This window comes from Neovison vison, chromosome 1, assembly GCF_020171115.1.
Source record: "Neovison vison isolate M4711 chromosome 1, ASM_NN_V1, whole genome shotgun sequence".
Taxonomy (NCBI): domain Eukaryota; kingdom Metazoa; phylum Chordata; class Mammalia; order Carnivora; family Mustelidae; genus Neogale; species Neogale vison.
Window position 1 is genome coordinate 75,583,693 of NC_058091.1, and position 24,129 is coordinate 75,607,821.

Below are 24,129 nucleotides of genomic sequence, written 5' to 3' on the forward strand. Positions count from 1 at the left end.
GGCCACACAATGACTCCGAACAGTATCACTTCTAACTTGTTATGTGAGAAAAATGCCTTCTTGTAAAATAAATAAATTAATTAATCAATTAAATAAAAAATAAAAATTAAAAAAAATAGACATTTCCTGCAGATGTTCCCCTGGCATCCGGATAACCCAAATGCATACATTCTCTGAAGGACCTAGCAACAGGCCACCACATAAATGGAAGCTTCCTTTAGGACACGAGCTATGATGGAGCTAGCGTTTATATACATCTGTGGGGAAAGGAAGACCTTTTAGTAAGCTGTCCCAGAACAACTTGTTATCTGTGTAGAAAAAATAAAATTGGACACCTTCACATAATTCTCAGAGATTAAATTATAAGCATTTTAGAAGAGAGTAGGGTTTATGAAACTCTAGGTAGGAAGGGACATCTTACACAAGATGCAAAAAAGGCAAATCATGAAAAAAGGTGAATAAAAGGACAAATGTCTCTTCATCACACACACTAAATGGAAAGTTATAAGATATCTCCCATATGTATAACTAGCAAAAGATGAGGTCCCAGAATAAACAGAATTCTTACAAACTAGGCAAAAAAAAAAAAAAAAAGAAAATAACCCACCAGAAACACAGCCCAAAAGATTTCTATAGGAAGAAATCACAAATGGTTACCCAAGAAAACATGCTGAATGTCACTAATGTTCAGGGAAACACAAATTAAATCACTTCACAACCATTGGATTAGTAAAAAGTTCCAAGTCTGACATTACCAAATGTTGATGACTACATGGAGGACAGAAACTCTCATCCTCTCCCGGCAAGAATATAAAGAGAGACAAATAACTTGGAAAATAATCTAATATGATCGAGTAAGTTCATTTCTACACCCATGGATATACCTGAGAAACTCATATGTGAACGCCCAAGCCATCAATAAGAACTTTCATGGTTCAAAAACTGTGGATCATGCCAAAGTCCATCAACAGGACAATACACAAGTGTACCACGATGCATTTATGCCTGCACGATTGACGACAGTAAAGTGAGTGAGCTGCGGCCACACTCCACACGGAGGAAACTCCGGAAAAAGATACGGAGTGAATCGCACAAGTTGCAGAAGAATAATAAAGTATAACCTCACCCGTACAAAGACCAAAAATCTGCAAAACTAAATAAAACATTGTTTAGAAATAAAATTATAAAGACAAGCAAGACAGTGATAAAAATAATTCAGGTCCAGCGTTTTCTCTGAGGCAGAGTGGGTGTAGATGAGAACAGGGAACTTACAAAGGATCTCTACAGGGCTAATGGAATGCTCCATTTCTGGGACACCGGATTTCCATGTAGGAGTGTTTTCTACACTGTAAGCTTATTTTGTCCATATTCTTTCGTCTAGATATTATTATTTGAGAAAGAAATTAAAAACCGACTTTATCTAAAGTCAAAAGGAAAGGTAAGTAATTATCTTTCAGTATCAGGATATTCTAGGTAAAGAAAATAAAAATATGAACCAATCTGCAAAGGTCTTCTCAAGCTGGCCCCACTCCTGAGTCTCTTGTACCCACATCCTTTTGTCTGAGTCAACAGTTGCGTCACTGATGATACAGAGACACGCATTAGTGAAAGTGGCCTCTTGCGATCCAAGTTCATCAGATTCTTGTCCCACCTACCTACTCCAGATGCCAGTTTCAAAGCTAAGTAATTTTCTTTTTCACGAGTAATACCTGTTCATTGTAGAAGATAGAAAAATAAAAGTATCCCTTATTGATTAAAATGACTGTTGATCACACTACCCATTAATAACTCTCAGTTTGGTCCATTCTTTCTGATCATTTCTTCTATGCATATGAATACATTTCCTTGTTATATTTGTATGCACTTACTGCTGTGAACTTGATTTATTCCACAGAATATCATGAATATCCTTTATGTCTAAAAACACAGCCATATTCACATATTTTTGATGGTTACATGGTATATTACCTCATGTATGATGGACAACTTACCCTGTTTACTGGGAAGCTACAGTGAACATCTAGTAAAATCATTAGGCAAAATCTGGATGACTTCCTATACACTGGATTCCAGAATCAAAGGACATGAACATTTTGAACACTACTAATGATCCCTCAGAAAGACTGTGTCAGCTCTATGCAGACACCTGCAACCTGAGACTATCTGTAGACTCAGTACAATAATGTTAAGGAGGTTACTGAAAGGGAGGAAATACTGTCATTTATTTCTGCTAGTCAATATTTATGCTTACATGCAGCTGTTGTATTTTCAGTCAAAGTCCTAGAACAACTGTGTACACTGAGAAATAGCAGGGGAGGGAGGAGGAGGCACCTGGGTGGCATAGTTGGTTAAGTGACCGACTCTTGTCTCAGCTCAGGTTGTGATCTCCGGGTGGTGAGACTGAGCCCGACATCTGGCTCCATCTCAGCATGGGAGTCTTTTGAGGTTCTCTCCTTCTGCCCCCTCCCCCCACTCACATGTTCTCTCTCTCTGTCTCAAATAAATAAATAAATAAATAAATAAATAAATAAATCTACCTTAAGGGGAAAAAATGTTTCAATTCCAAACACTATTTAAGAGATGGGCGCAGAAGGTTGGCTGCCCCCTGCCCTACTGGTTAGGGAGCAAGAAGAGCCATGGTAGGTACCTCTAAAATACTCTGGCTCCCTCACTCAGCCGGACCCAGGAATCGAACAAGTACTGCTTAAACTTAGCTAATGCGCAAATTCTCCATCTTCCCCTCTCTTGGCAGTGTGAGAGGACATGTACCAGGAACAGATGGCAGTTCTAGCTACTTAGACCTTTCAAGACAAAAGATATATTTAGTATCTTCCTATATTCTAAAGAAAGCAGTAATGCAAAATCCATTTTAGTTGATAATAGGTTGAGATGTGAAGCTCTATTGAATTTAGGGAAATGCAAGGCCTCGTGTCCAGGAAATAAGTTCTTTCCAAGGAAAAGAACATAGACCTCATTAAGTGAGACCAGACCAGCATATTGGTGAAATTTGGAGTACTCATTTTAAAAACTATTAACATGTTGGGGCCCATGGGTGGTACAGTCAGTTAAGTGGCCTACTCTTGGTTTCCACTCAGATCGTGATCTTGGGTATGGAGATCGAGCCCTGCATTGACTTCCATGCTCAGCATGGAGTCTGCTTGGGACTCTCTCTCCCTCTCCCTATGCCCCCTCCCACCTGTTCTCTGTCTCTCTAAAAGAAATAAATAAATCTTTAAAAAATATTAATGTGCTATATTTTCTTTTGCTGGAGCACCTGGGCTGCTCAGTTGTTAAGCATCTGCCTTGGCCCAGGTCATGATCCCAGGGTCCTGGGATAGAGCCCTGCATCAGGATGCCTGCTTGGTGGGAGGTCTGCTTCTCCCTCTCCCACTCCCCCTGCTTGTGTTCCCTCTCTGTGCCTCTGTCAAATAAATAATAAAAGTAAAATCTTTATATTCTCTTTTGCTTCTCCAAGAATATAGTATTTTCCCAGTAAGGAATCCTAATCAAGGCATCCACCTGTCTGAAGTGAGGCAGAAGAGCAAGAGAAACACACAAAAAAGACTCATATTTAAACTGTTGGCATTTGAAACTAGGTTTGCCAGAAAGACAAAAGTTTTGCAAAATAGGCAATTTTCTAAGAAGGGGATGTTCTTTATATTTTTATTTCCCTCTTCATATATCAGAAGCCAAGCCCAGGACATCTGGGCCAGGGAGTTCCCCTAATACACAGTGTATTAGGATTTACTAAGGATGCATGTGTCTTCTGTTCTATCCCTGGGGGATGGTGGGAAGAGGGAAGGGAGAAGGAGGGAGATGCTGTGAGATATGTATGTTCAATCTTTCTTGCTGGGCTTTGGCCCAGAACAATGGGAGATTCTGTTGGCCCCCTGCAAACCCATTCTTTCCTCTTCTCCACTCTGTTCTGCACCCTGGGAGACTGACCTACGGATGACATCAATATGATTCCCTTACCCTATAGTGACCAGTGGGGAGCCCCAGAGGGACACTGGAGAGCAGAAGACCGGGGTAGGCACTGCCTCCCTCCCTGCCAGGCTGCTCTGCCCCTTTCAGCTTTTTCACTACCAAAGCCCACAGTCCTATTAGATCGTCCTCTTCTACAGCTCGCCCTTGTCAAGCTCCTAGAACCCGAGCCCCTCCTCCAGCCTATGGCTTGTAGGGCCTTTCTGCCGCTGTCCTTCTGAGGTACTTCAACGCCCCCTCCTGGCTTCCCTTAATTCTTCCTCTCTTTCCAACAGCCCCTTCACTGAACTCCCTTGAATGAGGCACCCCTTTTGAGCATGCCATTCATGGGCCTCTTTCTGGTCTCTGACTGGTACAGGAAGCCTGTCCCAATCTCCTTTTTGGGCTCTGGAAAAAATCTCTTTCAGGCCATCCCACACGTAGCCACATCCCTGAAAAGAACAGAGGCTGGGAGGCTGGCACCAGCCCCTGGTGTTTACTTTCCCGATTCACACTTCTGCAGTCAGTTAACCATGCACGGGGTCTAGAACACCCCACTCCGGGAAGCTGTCATCTTGATAAGGGGTTGGTTCCCCTGCAGCTGGGGCTGGAGTTGCTGGCCTTGACTAGAGGTCTGGAGGGAGGAGGTGGAGAGAATCTGCCACCAACGAGAAGCAAACTGAGGCTGAATCAGCTTGTGAGAGCTACTGGGCCCAAACCCCACGGAGGAAGACAAGCTCCTGAATAATATCCACAGAAAATGTCAGCATCAGAGAACATCAGGGTCCCAGTTGATGGGACAGCAGAGAATACAAAACCCTACATGGACTCTTCCTGTTTCCATATACTGGCTACCTCCTTAGTCAGGACAAGGGAAAGAGGGGGCTGAAAAAGGAGAAATCTGAGCTAGAGGGCAATTTAACTGAGGAAACAAATATTATTTAAAGGGGTTTTTAAAATTATTCCATTGGAATGGACTAAACCTATTTTTTTCTACCACTCAAAACTGAAGGGCTCCTACCCAGATCAGGTTAAAAAAAAAAAAAAAAAAGGAGCTACACATATGTACAGCAAGATAGAGTGTGGGGGCACCTGGGTGGCTCAGCTGGTTAAGGGTCCAACTCTTGATTTTGATTTTGGTGCAGGTCATGACCTCAGGGTCGTGAGATGCAGCCCCATGTCAGGCTCTGTGCTGAGCATGAAGCTTGGTTGGGATTCTGTCTCTCCTTCTGCCCCCCCACCCCCTGTCCTGCTCAAGCTCACTCACCAAAGAAAAAAGAACATAGTGTGAATACATTTTGTGATCCTGTGATAGGAGTATTTTGCACCTAAAGACAGACATTTTTCTTTCATTTATACACAATAAAATATACAAATATTTTAATAAGGGTAAACAAAAATCCACAGGTCTGACTGTCAAGCAGGAATTGTGCTTTTCCTTTGGCCAGGCACAGAATTTGGAAGCAGGCAGGTCCCAAGGTAGCTGTCAAATGCTACCTCATGCCTGCTTTCACCACTCCTACAACTGGCCACAATGACTCATTCAGGTCCCACTTGTAGGGCTGAATGACACAACCCACTGAAGCAGACCCAGCAGAGAAGGGACTGTGGGTAGGTCTCAGCCTTCTTGAGGCAGATCCCCGCCTTATGATCCTGGGTTCAAGGTTTGACTCATTTGAAAATCTTAGTTTCTAAGGCAGACTAGTCTGACTCCAGGGCCTATGTCCTTCCCTGTCCTACAACTATGTGAAGTAAAGTAGACAAATGTTGGCAAGTACAAATCAAGAAACGAGCTTTGAATTAAAATGCCTTCTTCAACCTTGAGGAGAGATCGCCCACTGGCATCAATATACTTTCTTTTTAAGATTTATTTATTCATTTGGGAAAGAAAGAGAGAGGGAGAAAGAGAGAGAGCAGGTGGAGGAGCAGAGGGAGAAGGAGAGAGTCCCAAGCAGATGCCAAGAGAATAGAGCCTATGGGGGTTTGAACTGTGCCACCCAGACACCCCAGTATCAATATATTTTCAAAGCGTCCTGCAGAGCTCTCCAGTGGAGTAGGTCATGGCTGCAAGCACGTGATTAAAACAGTACAGACTGCTAGGAGTTAAAATAATTACAAACCATAATTTCGAACGAACGACCCTAACCTGTGTAGTTGGCAAATATATAAAAGTTGCCGAGTTTCTTTTAAATGGTAAGATAATTTTGCACGTGTGTGTGTATGCACCCATACTAAGGAATGAAGGAGTAAATATGGTTGTGGAACCAAACAAAGGAAGAAAAGTGCGTATTTTCAAAAAGAATATAAAATTATTCCAGGACTTAATAAAAAGAAAGAATGCAATAAAATAAATGAAAATTCACTCCGGTTTAAATAATAAATCTAAGACTGTAGTGTTTATTACTTACTTATATTTTCATCATGATGTTTGGCGAAAATAACTCCAGGCATTCTTTTCACATAAAACTTCAAAATATCTCCATTTATTCTCTTTGGGAAAAACTATTGAGCTACTCTCACTGTCGGATTTATGGTTATCTTCAAGAGCACAAAAAACTAACATATCAATTCAAGGAGGGGTGGAAATTAAAGATATAAATAAAACAAGTTTATTTATTGGAATCCTTTCTGCACACTTATTAAACCCACCACCAAAACCTAAATATGATTTCTTATGCACTCCATCTTTGAATGCCTTCCGTTCATTTACTAGCAACGTGGATCTAGCCTATTATTGAATCACATATCTCGTATATAAGGCTTTAAATGTGTTTTTTCCTGTTGCCCTGCAGTTTTGGCAGTGGCTTCAAATGCTAAGAAGAATAATGGGAGCTTTACACCCCCACATCATAAAACCAAGGCTTGAACCCTGGTGCATGACATGCCAATAGACTTTATAACTGGTTCTGCCAAGGGTGAGATCACCTTCCTGGCCCTTGAGTGGGGGTGAAGGATGGAGCAGGGAAGGCATGGCATGTAGGAAATTTGCATACAAAGACAAGCCATGATTAAAGACAATACTTTTGTCTCCCAGAGATCACCACTATAAAATCTTCATGTACATCTTTTTTTTTTAAGATTTTATTTATTTATTTGACAGACAGAGATCACAGAGAGGCAGGCAGAGAGTGAGGGGGAAGCAGGCTCCCTGCTGAGCAGAGAGCCCAAAGTGGGACTTGATCCCAGGACCCTGAGATCATGACTTGAGCTGAAGGCAGAGGCTTAACCCACTGAACCACCCAGGCACCCCTAAAATTTTCATGTACATCTTTGCAGATCTCTTCCTGTATCTACAGCACATTTCCCCCACATGTTAACATCTTTGAAACTGGGATGCCTCTTACAATCAATGGTGTCTTATCGTTAATTAGAAGCATTTTTCCCTATAGTGATATAAAATAGGTATCTTAAAATCTTTGACATCTTAGATTTTAAGAATCTGACATATGAATATATACATTTAATATTGAATATATCTCATATATACATATAATTAGATACATCTATACAATTATGAGATCAGGGTGCCTAGCTGGCTCTTAGTTGGAAGAGCATACTGTTCTTCATCTTTGGGCCCTGAGTTTAAGTCCCATGTTGGGTGTAGAGATTATTTAAATAAATATGTATTTTTAAAAAATGAGATCACACTATTTTGCAATTTGATTTTTTTCCCAGACTTTTAAAAAAAATTTTATTTTTAAGTAATCCCTATATCTAATGTGGGGGCTTGAACCCACAACCCCAGGATCAAGGTCCACCAACTGAGCCAGCCAGGTGCCCCAGAAAACTTTCTCGTGTTTTTAAAATCCCATCTGAAACCCGACCATATCAAAGGTCCCCAACTGATCCTATGATGTGTCTGGAACTGGTTTGCCCAAACCCCTATCTGATCCACAGGAGCATACACAAATACATGCTATGCTCCTTCAGCCTCTTTTCCTCTAGCTGACTATTTAATGGCTTGTGGAAGGGCCTAGACTTTGTCCTGGCAAATTCATCCCAATAGTTTGATTAATGATTCATCAGGTGATTTCAAGAATATAGTCTATTGGGAAGAGACCCCTTTGGGGAAAACTAATCTTAGGAAGAACCCAGCTCCACCCCCTTTCAATTCTGACCATGACAGTCTGAAACCTGGTCTTTTCAGATGTAAGACAGGGATAATAATGTCTGCCCACAAGAGCTGGTTGTCAGGAGTTACAGTTTTGCAAAATACTAGCACAATGGCTGGTAAATAATAATTGGTTAACACTGGTTAGCCCTCAGTCTGGTCAAACTTGACTGAATTCTTCCTTGATCAGATTTAGAAAATTCAAGTGCTATGAGAGAGAGAGAGAGAGAGAGAGAGAGAGAGAAAGAAGCTACTACTCTGTCCTCAAGATGTGAGAAAAATTTCACCGCAGAGACTAGTCACTCACATAAGTACCTTAAGTAATACCAGTATAGCTAGTGAGCAAACACAAAGTGAATGTTCTAGAGAAAATTGAACCCTGTCGCCATGTTCTGCTTATCCTTTAGTCCACTCCCTAGAAGGAGCTCTATGTTCACAGAGCACTACCCTTTCTGGCCATTGCTTCACGGACAAGGATGAATGCCTGACTCAGAGGCAGCCTCTCAATTCCTCTCTTGAGATTTTAAACCATGAGACAATGGATGGGTTGGTGGATCAAGGTTAAATCAGGTACTAGCAGAACTGGTAGAATGTGGGCCTAAGCCTTCCTCACAGCTGCCTGTGTTTGTCATTCGCCGTCCATTCAACAAAGCTTTATTGAACACCGATGGAGTGCTCTGCAGGTCTTTACTTTCATGGAACTTACAAACCTGCTTGTCCTGAGGCCGGTTGTTTGACTTCTGAATTTCCTTGAGCTTCCTCCTCATCAAGAAAATAAACCTCATTTTCATTTGACCTAGTCTGAACATCTTTCTCTTTTTCATACACACAAACTCTTGAATTGAACAGAGACAGTAATATAATCAAATTCAGGGAAAAGAGATCATTATGAACTCTACCAAGTTTTAGCTTCATAATGTCAATGATTTGCAGTCAATGACCTCAAAAATTTTAATTAAAAGTTGGATAAATCATTTTTGCCCCTTGCTTCCACTAAACCTGACGTCACTCCGTCATCTGTAGAGTCTCTAAGATCTTCCCTAGATCAATGGTCTAGGAAGCTAGACTCTGCTAATCCAGAGCTCTGCCCCCTTCACGCTAGGGGGTGGGGGCGTGGTGAGCTGGGGGGTGGGTGGGCAACAGTCACTCAGCCACACCCAACCCAGAACTTACAAACCCAGCAGCACTGTTCCAGGCAGTAGGATTCCCTGAAAAGATGCAACTATAACTATCAATTGTTGGACTAGGGTCTTTATTTGGATTCTGAAGGCAGATCTGGTCCATAAGGTTTGGCTTTTCCATAGCTTATCTGAAAACATCTTCATGCAGGCCCAGAGAAAAGTAAAGGAGTCTGGGCTAAACCAAAGAGCTAGAGACACTTCTGGGACTACAGTGAGTGTACTGTAGAGGATAACCAGGTGTCTCCTGGAGTTGAGGGCCTAAGACTGGATTCCCAGAGTGTCCTGAGTAGTCTACCCTACAACTTCCGGCTTGCCTTTAGAAGTGTGTTCTTTTTTCCTGCCCTGAGAAATGAGACGTGAGTGTTTTCTGCTCCAGTGTTTGGGGCCAGGCTCATCATGCCTGGGTCTTCACAGCTGGTGCCTCCTGATAGCACAGGCCAAGTCAGAACCACAGTTCCATGCTGTTCTGTAGCCATGGGTGGTGGTGGGCTTGCCAGAGATAAGACTAAAGGAAAGTGTCTAAAACAAGTTGGGCTGTTTCCCAATTAGTCTGACACAGGTAAAGTCCATATCATAGTTTAAGTTTGTGTCTGGAAAACAAGAAAGCTGGGTCAGAGATGAGGCACATATTCTGAGAGCCTGGAGGAAGTTCTCAGCAGTGTCCTACAGCAGCTCTGTGCAGGTTCCTACTGGCTTCAGGCCACAGCCAAGGACCTGCCTGCTCCTTCACGCCCTCTGGATGTAAAAGCTTTCTGCACTACATGCTGCCATCTTTGGTCAGACCGAGGGGCCTGCAGTGAGGGGTTAGAGTGGACTCTGAAGACCACAAGGGCTCTGGCCCCGCTCTCTCCCTTGGCAATGCTGTCAGCACTGTCTCATCATCACACTGTACCACTCTCAGGCACTCGCTATTGGCCCCCTTGTGTTGAGTCGATTCCACTCCATGTCTTACCTCCTGTATCAGAATGTAAGCTAGTGAATGACATAAAGCCAGTTTTGTTCACCTTTCCAGCCCTGCAATCCTAAGGGCGGACCACAGCTAAGAGCAGAGGGTACAAGCTATGCCTAGAGATGCCCATGAGAGGATGTCTCTCAAAGAGCGACTTAGGATCAATCACCTGAATGTCACACTCATGTATGCAGAAGTCACTAGAGAAACTCAAATCACTGCAAGGGTGATACTCTCTCCTCTGCCAGTCCCTGTTGGGAACAATCAATTCTTCTCACAGGGCCAATTTATCCCATCTTCTCCTTCGGATTCTCTGAGAGACAGTAGTTTCTCTCCTCCTCCTCATGCCCCACCCTTTTTCCTTCCTCAGAGATGGCCATCTTAGATATACCATATTGACCTCTGCTTGTCTCAGCTCAGTCCTAATAAACTATACACAGAATTGCTATCAGGCTGTTCCTGCTGTTCCCTGTGTCACCTCTTGGCCTTGAGAGAAGTCAGTGAAGAACATCGGACTGTCAACTGCAACCAGGCAGCAGACTCCTCTTCTGTTCTCAAACATTTTTGGGGTCCCCCTCACAGAATCACATCAAAATATGTCCCGAGACTACATAAAGGGTGTGCCCTGACCTGGAAACCGTATTTAAAAGGGACTAAATGCTGCTGTCACAGTGAGAACCTTCTCTCAGCAGCTGGTCAATTACTCTCTTAAGGGAAGAAGGAGAATAAATGCTTTCTTTCTAACCACCTGGTATATGGCAGGTGTGACACAGTTTATCTTGCCACATCCTCCCCAGAAACACATTAGGCAGATAGCACTGGGATAGAAGGTCTCAGATTTTATCCGACTCATAACCTAAAGACTTAGGTTGCTAGTCTCCTCTTAGACGCTGGCAGAAGACCCAAGGCTCCTGATCAGAAGCTTATAGCACAGTAGGCAGCATGAACATCACCTTCTGGTTTGTGCCCCTTGCCACTAAGTCCCATGGGGGTGACATGGAGGTGCCTGGATGGAAAATGCTCACACAGTGGGTTTGAATCACAGCTAAACGACATTGGGAATTTCTCAGGGAATTCAAATCTTATAATGGGCAGTTAGCAAACCTGCCCAGTATTTGCCGTGGAGGGAGACACTATCTTTATTCTGTGGGACAGTACCCAAACCTGCCTTCTGCTCTGGAGAGACATGATTTCTATTTTCCAAGGCTATCTGGTACAAATATTCTTGAAAAGATTGTCCAGAAAAAAAGGCAATCACCATCTCTGTTTGCCAGACAGGCAGAAATGCAAGATATATAGGGAATCATCTTCTACAGGTGGTATTTTATCATTTTTCAAATCAAGAAATATTATTCAGAAAGTCAAATAGTTAACCCAATCTCACATGGTTGATGAGTGAGGGACTTACGATCTGAAGGTGAATCTATCAGGTTACAGAGTTCACACTTTCTCAACTTGACCATAACACCTCATGCACAAATCAGACAGGAACTAAAATGTCTCTCTATCCCATCTCAGAAAAACCTCCGTAAAACCTGCTCAGCAAAACTGAGGTTTACTAAAGGCCAAGGTCTGTAACTTTAAAATATGCAGCCTTCCTACTACTGAGCACTGGGAAGAGTCCAGGGTGGGCTTTCATCTCCCAAAATCTCTCATACAGGCATTGCTCAACTAATGCTTGTTGAATCAATCCCTTGGAATAGAAAGTCAAACTATCAAGTCCTCTTGATGCTCTTTCCATATCTTTTCATTACATGTCCTATTTGTCTATCCTTTTAAAAAACTCTCATTGCTAGGACAGTGATTGAGGCTTTTATCACTATACACTTAAGAGTACTACAGTCTTAGCTAAATTTTATCACATTGCTTGCACTCTTTCAACACAACCAAATCTAAACAACACTCAAATTAATATTTTGAACACATTACTTTCATCTTGTCAAAATTCAGTTCAAAAAATATTCAATGGATGGAACTGCTTCCAGCCTAAATTTGAAAATTCTTATGCGAGCATCCAAAACCTCCCGCGGCTGGCTGAAAGTAAGGATGCTAGCTAGTCTGGCTATGATTTTCCCAGGAAGGTCTTGTAACCAGCCAGGCTGCCATATGCTATGTCCCTCGGTTATGTTCTATTCAGTCCTATGGTTTTGTGCCATTCTTTCACCCTCAAGAGCCTCTCTCCCCTTCATCTTCAGCTTCCCTTCTAAGAATCCTACGAAGTTGCCAACGACACTAGAAGAATAAGTAACATGTTGTGTGCCTTAAACTGATCTAAAATGTTGACTTTTTTGCATTCTATATATGTCATTATATACATTCCTATATATAAATTACTACTAAATATTGTACAGAGTATAATCTATATTACAACTTGCATTATGAGTTGCTTTAAAACACATGATATTATATACTACCATAATTATAGTTAAACAATTTTGTGAAGAAAATCTTTCAGACTCTGTCCTCTAAAGTTTACTGTCCTTCTTAAAATATGAAGAACATATGAGTCACCACTATTAATAGCATTGTTTTCTAAAGCTTTGGTTTCATTTAATAATGTAGCTAAAAAAAGAAGTCTTATTTGTAATGCTCAGTTTGAGACTATACTAAACAGAAAGAAAGATTTTATGCTTTTTTACTAAGTATTTTATTTGAAGATGCTTCTGAGGTGTAGTAGCTTAAATTAAATTCTTATACTTCATCCTTTCACTTTTTTTTTTTTTTCAAATATGTTACTTAGGTAACAATCCACATAGTTAGATGCTGATTAAAATTGACTCTAATCCCCTAAAGAAAAACCTGTGACTGGGCCAAAACCTAACTTCGGCTAAAGATGGAAGTGATGTGACATTACAGATAGAGATCTACAAAGACATTTTCATCCATTTTTCATTCACCCATATATGCAAGGTGAATGTCTTCTGACTACAAGGGGAAAGATACCATTGATATAAGATTTTCAGGTTCATTGTGTATTGATGAGGTCACCAAAATACTAAAGATGGCATAAAGCTTAAGAACATGGCCCCAGAAGGCAAGCTATCTTCAAGAAACTCAAACTAATTAGGTTTGCATATAAACTTGAATTATTGCCTAAGGTCTGACAAGGACTTCTACTCATGTCAGAGAGCCTGAACTGGACCCATCATCTATCCAAGACTTTATGGGTCTTATGCACCACTCATGCCTTTAGGTGTTCCTGAAGGCACTGAGAACTGTGGTAATTTGGGGCAATGGACAGAATTTCCTTGTCCTATGGCCACAGTGGCACTGTCCAGGGCCCTGGGAGTGGCTTGTTTCATGGCATCATTTTACTGGGCTAACTACAGAAAATGTCATTGCATTAGGACACACACAGCTTCAATTATTGTGTAAGATCAGCTGGTCATTTAGGCTGGCATTCCCAGTTTGGTTGTATAGCTGAGAGATGTCATATTCTAAACTGTCATCTGTGGGGTGTTAGGTCCAGAAATTTTATTTCACCAGTTCACAGAGTGGTGATCAGCCTCTTAGATGAGTTTCTACTAACAGATCTCCTGGGAGACTGACTTGCCAAGTAGACCAAATGTCTTATGGCAAATTCAGTGCTCTTTACTTACTAAGAACAAAACCTACTTCAGAAACAAAATGAACAGCAAAGGATTATTTAGTGGACATTGGGAAGAATAAAGACTTAGACGACTTAAAGTATTGTAGCACTTACACTATATTTTAGTTGTATGATTCACTGTCTTTCTTTTCTCTGGATTATGAAGTACTGTATGCACTGTTAATTCTAGATGCTCAATAAACATCTGTGGAATGATTTAACAAGCCATCATGACCTTCCATATGTACTACTCAAATGTCTACAAATTAAATCTAATACCCAGCCAGGGGAGCATCTCTCTTTTCGTAGTGCTGAAGTTAAAATGACCAAAACTTACAATCGATGTAATGGCCATTGACAGGAGTAGCAAATGACACATGACAGAGAATTAACAATCAGCACACATCAGCTGTACTGGTACTATCGTTCCATTTTGTTACTGCATCTAGTCCCTTCAAGGAATACATTAAGCCAAAAGCTAGCCTTTGCTTTATCAATGTTCTACTAGAGTTTAGACCTTTATATTCCCAGATAAAACAAATTCTAAGGCCTTGGAAAGTCTACATCTAAGTCTACTTCCTTGTAAAAGCTACAATAAGTTAAGTGAGAAAGATTAAGATGAATTAGGCTCTTCAATACATGATGGGTGATGCCAGAATGTGTCTTGCATTTGGTAATAGACACTGAGAGCAGAAGCTTACCCAACATACTGGCAAGTTGAAAACTGATATATAGCTGGGACCGTTTGTGCTAGAAAGGTATCTCTTCATGTCACCAAGATATAATTGTGTTATACTTTCCAATCTCCATGTTAACTTACACTGTTTAGAATATATCAGTAAAAGAAAACTTAACTAATGTGAATACTGTAGAAAAAACTGTAAAAACTATTTTATAAGTAGATTAAGTAAACAAGTAGAGAAGATATCAGGATTTCTGAAATAAAAGCCAGAAATAAAGAAGCTTAAATTTCTTACAGAAGATGGGGTAGATGTGTTCCTCCAGGGGCTGCTTCTGAATTTCACTCCAAGTGGAGCCAACTTAAAGCACAATCAAAGAGCAGGCTGCTCAGACCTGACCTTTTATTCTTCACATGAGGTCACATGGCCTTATCCACACCAATGGCTTCTCCTAGTTATGAGCATTTCAGTAACCACACTCAAAATCATGGAGAAAAACACTAAGCCAATTTTCAATTAAAAGATGTAAACTATTTATCATAAATCTCAGCTCCTCTAATCATCTACCTTTCAAGTATAAGATTAAGGAACCAGAGATATTCTTCCCATTTCAAACCTTTATTTGCTACTCTTGAAAGGCACAGTTTGACCTACAGAAAATAGAGGCACACTGAATAAATCTGGAACTCCAACCTAAACAATCCAAAAATAAAGTCACAGCAGCCACAAATCTGTGAATAAAAAACTAAACAAACAGTTGTGAAAAAACAAAACACACCTAAGTTTATGATGGATAGACTCTAGGAACTTCCTTCTTTGCATAAACACCTACGTAACATGAGGAAAAATAAAACTGCAGCAATGTGTATAGACAGACCAAAAATTGGCAGACCATCTTAACCTTTAAATCATCTTTTTCTCTGTATCCACACCCTCACTTCACTCTCTGTCACCCCATGTGACAAATCTATCCCTCAGGGAATGTGGAAAAGTGAAGCCAATCTGGACAGAAGATAAACCTCTGAATTTTATACCCAGCCTTAGTTTTTTGCCTTGAGCAAGGGAGAAAGTCTCCCTTATTATTACTATGAGAAAACTCTAGGGTAATAAATTATTCTGAATGCAAACTCATCAACAGAAAGTAGCACTCCTGTACAAAAAAAAAACAAAACAAAAACAAAAACAAGAAAGAAAGAAGAAATGTCTTTTCTCCCCCGCTCCCCCTTCTTACACCTTCAGAAATAATCATTTACTTGGTGAGTTGTCCTAAGATACTCAAGAGACAGTCAGCAATCTGGGACCAGTTTCTCAACTCCTCCAGTCCCTGAGCGGGGCGAGACAGACACAAGCTGTACATGCGACAGCTTTGCTGGACAAACTACAGTCTCATCCTCTGTCATTCCTTGATTGCCCACTGGTCTTTGTTAAGTGCTAGGTTATCTTTTAGGATGAGTTCGGGAAGAATAGTAAAACCATTACTTTGCAATGGAAAAGACATCTGCTGTGAACATGAAGCACAGCAAAATGTAACTTTCATTCCCAAAGCATATTTATAGAAAGGAATGGTAAGAAAGTCCTCCTAAGATGGATCTTAGCTTTTTAGAGTTCTCTAGTCCGTACACAACATGAAGACTACTGTGACGGTTAAGAGGCTGAGGTGGGGGTGTAGCTTGGACCCCTGTCAGTTGATACCTCGGCCATTCTCAGCACTCTGTTCATTTATTTTTATTCATCTGGTTTTTATTTATTATTTTTAATCAAGTATAGTTGACATGTAGTGTTATATTAGTTTCAGGTGTACAACCTAGTAATTCAACAATTATATACATTAAGTTATGCTTACCACTCTAAGTGTAGAATAGAAAACCCAGAAATGAACCCACAACTCTATGGTCTATTCATCTTCAACAAAGCAGGAAAGAATATCCAGTTTAAAAATGACAGTCTCTTCAACAAATGGGGTTGGGAAAACTGGACAGCAACATGCAGAAGAATGAAACTGGACTATTCTCTTACACCACACACAAAAATAAATTCAAAATGAATGGAAGGGCTAAATATGAAGCAGGAAACTATCAAAATCCTAGAGGAGAATGCAGGCAGCAATCTCTTTGACCTCAGCCACAGAAACCTCTTGCTAGACCCATCTCTGGAAGGAAGTCTGTACCTCTTAATCCCTTTCACCTATTTCACCTACCCCCTTCTCTCCCTTCTGGCAACCACCAGTGTGTTCTCTGTATTTATGATTCTGCTTCCATTTGTTCATTTGTTTTTTAGATTCCACATTAAGTAAAATCATATGATATTTGTTTTTCTCTATCTGATTTATTTCACTCAGCATAATACTTTCTAGGTCCATCCATGTCGTTACAAATGGCAAAATCTTGTTCTTTTTTATGAATACACACACAAACACACATATATATACCTCACATCCTCTTTACCCATTCAACTATTGGTAGATACTTGAGTGGTTTCCATATCTTGGCTATTGTAAATAATATTGCAATGAATATCTTTTCAAATTAGTGTTTTCATTTTCTTTGGGTAAATACCCGGTAGTGGAATTACTAATCATATGTTATTTCTATTTTTAATTTTTTGAGGAAACTCCATAGTGTTTTCACAGTGGCTGCACCAACTTACATTCCCACCAATAGAGCACAAGGGGTCCCTTTTCTCCACATTCTTGCCAATACTTGTTATTTCTTGTCTTTTTGATATTAGCTATTTGGACAGGTGTGAGGTCATACGTCAGTGTGGTTTTGATTTACATTTTCCTGATGATTAGTGATGTTGAGCATTTTTTTCATGTGTCTGTTTGACATCTGTATGTCTGGAAAAATACCTCTTCAGGTCCTCTGCTCATTTTTTAATTCGATTTTTGGAGGGCTTATTTTTGTTACTGAGTTGTATAAGTGCTTTATATATTTGAATATTAATCCCTTATCAGCTATATCATTTGCAAGTATCTTCTTCCATTCATCATGTTGCCTTTTTGTTTTGTTGATGGTTTCCTTTGTTGTGCAAATGTTTTTTTTTTTTGTGTAGTCCCAGTAGTATATTTTTGCTTTCATTTCCCTTGCCTGAGGAGACATGTCTAGAAAAATGTTGGTAAGGCTGATGTCCAAAAGATTATTGCTTATGTCTTCTTTAGGGAAATTTATGGTTTCGGGTCTCACATTTAGGTCTTTAATCCATTTTGTGCTTATGTGTGTGTGTGTGTGTGTGTGTGTGTGTGTGTGTATGCTATAAGAAAGCAGTTTCATTCTTTTGCATGTGGCTGTCCAACCTTCCCAGCATTTATTGAAGAGACTGTCTTTTCCCATTGTACATTCCTGTCAGAAGCCTGGTCATTTAAAAAGCACTGGCCAAATAAATAAATAAATAAATAAAAAACACTGGCCAGAGTTATGTGCGTGCAGTTTCCCCTTTAAGCAATCAGTTCAGTAACCTCCACATTTCTCCGGGTTTGCTTATCAAATGTTTAACATTTCAAACAGGTGCTACTGACAATGCCCTGGAGGAAAATCTCTTTTTCTCCTGAATTCTGGGTAGGAAAATAAATGCTAAAGAGATAGAAATATGCATTTCTGAATCACGAAATGTTCAGCAAAAATGAAATGTCCAAGAATTAGAAAAATTTAAGGCAAGTCACATACAAGAAAATGCAATGGCTAAATAAAATATGAAAAGACAACCTTATCAGAAATAAGGAGAATGCAAAATGAAATCTCAAAGGTGTGCCATTTTTCATCTGAGAGACTGGCAAAAATGCAAAAGTTGAAGAACAGCCTGTGTTGGCAAGGTTGCAGAGAAATAGGTCCTCTAATTCATCTTCGGCTTCTGGAATGTGCTGCTGATTGGAAGAGCCTTTGACCTTGCCATCCCATTCTTGAGAAACAGTCTCACCGGGGGGAAAAAAAGGAAGACCTAATTAGATTGGTTTTAAAAATTTAACCGCAGCCTTCTTGGTAGTGGTAGAACACTACAAAAATGTGGACACCTATCAGAAGGGGAAGAGCTGGAACAGGGACAGAAGACCCACATCACATACTATTTCTCAGTCATTAAAAATAATGAACTGGATTGACATGCAGTGACCAGAAGGAATGTTCACTGCATGTTGCTAAATGTGTATAGCCAAGTGGCTTCTGTTTTGTTTACACATGATACATTCGGGGAGAGCAATAAAATTGTTGGGAAAGGCAGTCTCAAGCATGCAGTGTTCCGACCCCCACTTAGCCTGTCCAGGGTTTACCACTTTGTGGGCAATTATCTTTCCTAATCTTAGGCTCACGAAGTGTCCTTTTGCTCTGCCTAAATTTGCGCATCGGCACACCCTGGCTTTCCGTATTTCAGACTCAAGGGAGGGGTTGCTGGTCGTTGTGGAAATAAACAAGAGGGTTGCACATGGCCGACACCCTGAGTCAGTGGCAGTGGGTGCAGCGGGGTGGGGGTGGGGGTGCTGCTGGCTGAGGGAGCGAGGCACGTTCTTGACATTGATCCAGCTCAGTCTCTTCTCTGTAAGTAAAGCGTTGTTCCATCCACTGCTTGGCTGTGTTGTTTTCCTTGCAACTCCAGTACCCAGGCACAATGAAAAGAAGTGTTTGGAGTCTTTCCGGGATACTAGTACACAGTATTCTGCTCCCCTGGGGTGAATAACCAGTACGCAGTACTGTGCTCACATATAAACACCAACGTCCATGTGTTTGTATAGGCACGAGAACTGTGAGAAAAGATACGTACGGAATCGTTAATGCTGGTTACTGCAGAAGAGTGAGACTGGCTAGGGAAAAGGCGGTAACTGTGTTACAGACCTCTGCATTACTAGACTGATTACAGTGAGCTTGCCCAATGGACACAATGTGTTTCTGCAAAATTCATTTGCTGAACTCATGATCTCCAAGGTGGTATTTGGAGTTGGGGCCTTTGGGAGGTGGTTAAATCATGAGGGTAGAATCTCATGAATGAGATTAATGCCTTTATTTAGAAAACAAAACAAAACAAAACCCCACAGAGCTCCCCAGCCCCTTCTGCTAAGCGGGAGCACAGAGAAAAGAAGGCCATCTTCGAACCAAGAGGCCGGCTCTCATGAGACATGGAATCTGCCGCTGCCTTGATCTCAAGACTTCCCAGCCTCCAGAACTTTGAGAAATAAATTGTTTAAGCCACCGGATCTATGGTATTTTTGATATAGTACCCTGAATAGACTAAGATTGCATGTAACTGCTAAACTTCTTCAAAATTTCTATTTTAGTTAAATTTTAAACATAAGCAAAAATAGAAAGGATTACAAAAGTTGAAAATCTCAAGGACAGCCATAAGATACTGCCTATCTATTCAATCATGGTAAAAAAAAAAAAAAAAGATAGTACTTAAATACTCGTTGTTTATTTTAAAAATATCTGCAGAATGAGACTATAGGTTCAAGAGTCCCGTGATCACAAATACTGTCTCACAATTGTTATAGTTAGGGAGTCCTTCCTAACATCTAGCTCAAATTACCCTCACTACCATCCAAGCAAATGCCTCCTTTCCATTCAAGTCAACCAACATTTATTCATTACCTTTTTTTCCAGCTGAATTAGTAAACAAATTTACCATATCACTGTTGGATTATTCTGCTTTACCCATATTAACTGGGATATTCAGCAAACCACGTTGAAGACAAATACTGAAGATAAATAATGACAAGGTGAAATATGTTGTATTTCCCCAAAACGAGGATTATTTATATACTTTCTAAGTCCATACAGGGAACACTATGTATCATAAGAAGTCATTTTCCAGAAAAACAATGATAATACTACAAGCTCAAAATATCATATTAACTTAAAAAGATGTGAATATTTAGTTTCAAGTTTTGTATCAAATACTATATAAAATGCATATTTTTCTATGCCTAGAAAAAGACTACAAGGAGAAAAAGCCACAAAAAAATTTTAAATGAAGTAACTGGTAAGTGAATCAACCTATAGCTGATTGTTTCATTTACTCCTAACAACTCCCCCGTATACTTCAAAATTTCTAAAGTAAACATGATAAGAAAAAAAGGGAGATCGGTCCAGATTGGGGGCGGGGGGGGGTGGTAGTGTTACACCTATCCCACTGACAACAGCTGGTCTATCTACATCACAGAAGAGCCTTTGCCGGCTTATCACTTGGCACCCATGGAATATAACCCTCCCAGCAAAGCAGGGAGCCCCTGGGCTCAGGGTCCTGCAACCTTTCCCGTCTGTCTCCTCACCAGCCATACCAGTTCACCATCGCTCTCAAAGTACTGAGGGCTTTCTGCTCCCATTCCTCTACTTGTGCACACTACTCTCTGGCAAGTCATGGCTTTTCCAGTCAGCGTCATGTATCCAACCCGGCTTCATGCTGAAAGCCCAGATCAAATAGTTTCTACATTGTGAAGCCCTTCTCTCAAGTAACAGCGTCCTCACGTTCTCTTAACCTGCTCTCACTGGTTTGAGCATGTACCATATTAAGTTTAGTGCTGATGAGGACTCACCTATGAACTACCTCTTCAAGTGTAGAGACACTATTTTATCTTGTGGGAATCTCTAGCACTTAGCACTGCTGTAGCATATAACAGGTGCTCAAACCTATCTGATGAATAAGTAAATGTAGCATTGAATAAAAATTAAGTACAATTTTATGTTCTATGAATCACAGAGGATTATTGGACCTTCCAGCCAAGTACAGATAAAAAAAAAAAAAAAAGAAGGATCAGTGAGTTCCTTTTGACCAAGAGTATCACAGTTCTGGAAGAGAAACTATAAATTGCAATTAAAATAGAAAGTAAAGGCCATTTTTACAAAATCAGTTCAAAAAGATAGATTTTTAAAAAAAAGATTTTATTTATTTATTTGTTAGAGAGAGAGAGCGCGCGAGCATGGGCAAACAAAGTGGTAGGCAGGGGCAGAGGTAGAAGCAGGCTCCCTGCAGAGTAAGGAGCCCGATATGGGACTCGATCCCAGGACACTGGGATCATGACCTGAGCCGAAGGCAGCCGCTTAACCAACTGAACCACCCAGGCGTCCCAAGATAGATTTTTATATAAACAAGAGTAGAAAGAATTAGATGAGTCTTTTTAACTCTCAATATTATCACCAAAGGACAACATAGGTACAAAATATGGACAAAGCATTAATTCATTTCATTTTAAACTGTTTTGGTACAAATGGGAGGCAAATGTACAATCTTCTAAATCACTGATGACGATTTTATTTCAGATACCTAGTGGGTGATATAAACCAAGCAAACCAGATCTAACCAAAGATTTTAGAAGGTGGCTCAAGGGACAGTGTGCTTGGTGACCAGCTAGGCAGAGACACACAACCCTAAAGTTCCCGCCCTCTGTGTCTCTCAGTGCTCCCATCCCCACTGCAATCAGAAGTCACCAGAAGCTTCTTGACTACCTACCCTCACAGACACACAGCCCTTATTCCCTCGAGATAAAAGGATTACCAAGGAACTTTAAAAATGAGGTCACGTTGAATGAGCCATCTCACGCTGAGAAACTGTATATAACTTCTGTCTCTCTTCTCTGAAAATATTTGATATTTTGAATGCAAGTTTTTTCAAAGACAATATGTCTTCAAATCTAGTACAGTTTTATACACATGCAATCCATTTTCGACATGTTTTTAACTGATGACTAAAACTAGGACTATTTTTTAAAAAACAGAAGAGCAAACTCTCAAGAATTTATTAATGGAATTTATGGCTTGCTAAACATAGAAGCAGGAAGGGGCCTGGGTCCTCTTTTAAAATCCTTCCCAGTTAGGAAACAAAACTAAAAAACCAAAAGTCTAAAACTAAAATGGGTTTTAATAATGTGGCTTTGAAATGCATGTTCCTTTAGAAAGGTGGGATCTCAGAGGTTAACACAGACTAGCAGCTGTTACACTTGGCAATGACTGCGGGCTCTCCCGTGTTCCAGGTAGCCCAACAAGGCAGTTAGGTGGTAATCTCCCCACCAATCTCCCCACCGCTATCTTCGCCTAACAACAGAACAACATAAACATACAACGGAAGTCGACCTTTAAAACTGGCCCTTGACTCCAAAGCAGTCTTATAAATTAAATCATTTTAAAATGTACATCAATATCTGATTTCTAATATCTTGTGACATAACTCGATTCTAGCACGTTTTACTTGTATACTTAAGGCAAGCTAAACTTGGTTTCTTCTACCTTTAGAGTTGCATTTCAGTTGACATTAAGTCTCTACACACAGAATTTAACCCTTTGATTGTAGGTGTCATGCAGACATAATTATTTAGTCAATCATACAAATCTAGCAAAATAGTTTTTAGGCTGTATTATTGGTAAAGATTAAAGTGAACAAAATCCAGCCTTAGATCTTTTGATCCATAGTTCAATAAATCAGTTGAGTGGTTAGAACTGCTTATTTAAATAAGAAGAACACAAAACACAAATGAAAACTTTACTTTCTGGTTACAATTAAGGAGAAGTGTTCTTTCATCAGAATGAGATTCGGTTTCACAGCAGGTCTAGATTCCACAGGCTCTTTGTTTCTAAATGCCAGAAGAGGTCAGTAATTGTTAGTAGGTTAACATGTTCTTTTCCCTAAGGATAAAGTCAACCTCCTCGTCTCTTTTGCTCTGACTTTCAGTGGGACAGGTTTCTCAACACTGACACTATTTGACATTTTGGGCCAGAGGGTTGTTTGCTGTGGGAGACTGTCCTGTGTGCTGTGGGATGTTTAGCAGTATATGAAGGACCTCTGCCAGACAAATCCCAGTAGGACCCTTCCCCCCCAGTCATAATCAACTGTCTCCAGGGGCGACTGTAGGTCAGTCTGTTGGGTGTCTGACTTGAGCTCAGGTCATGATCTCAGGGACCTGGGATCCAGCCCCGCATCAAACTGGCAGGCTCTGCACTCAGCAGGAAGTCTTCTTGTCCCTCTCCTCTTCCTCTGCCCTTCCACCTGGTTTGTGGGTGCTTTTTCCCAAATAAATAAGGTCTTAAAAAACAAAACAATAACAAAACAACAATAAAACCGGCTCCAGACATTGTTCAATGTTCCTGGCAGGGCAAACCCATATTCAGGTGAGAACTATTGAGGAAGCTCTGCTTGGGCACAAAGACAACATCCACAATTACAGTTGATGGTAGGGAGTGGACACTTGTGTTCATCACATGTCAGGCGCCAGCCAGGGGTGTTATGTACATTAATTCATATGGTTAGGTATCACTATCCCTGATTTATACTTATACACTGAAGAACACTGATATTCAGAGACAAAGTGGTGAGCTGGGGTCCCCTGATTTTTCTATATTCGGGCAACTTATCATCTTTTTTTTTTCAAGATTTTATTTATTTATTTGACAGAGAGATCACAAGTAGGCAGAGAGGCAGACAGAGAGAGAAGAAGGGAAGCAGGTTCCCCACTGAGCAGAGAGCCTGATGCAGGGCTCCATCCCAGGACGCTGAGATCATGACCTGAGCCGAAGGCAGAGACTTAACCTACTGAGCCACCCGCGCACCCCAGGCAACCTGTCATCTTTGTGTGTCCCTGGACCTCCCAACTTTGGAAGTCCGTCATCTGTTTGTAAACCCGTTTCCCTTCTCCCATGCATGCAAGTCGGTGTGTGCAGGGAGGGCCCCGGGGAAACTGCTACAAG

At 40.7% G+C, this 24,129-nt stretch overlaps 1 protein-coding gene across 7 annotated transcripts in view; it reads right to left on the bottom strand.

The window, feature by feature from the left end:
- TPD52L1 (TPD52 like 1) overlaps positions 1–24,129 on the bottom strand; it is a 100,807-nt gene that overhangs the window by 35,799 nt on the left and 40,879 nt on the right. The window lies entirely within an intron of this gene.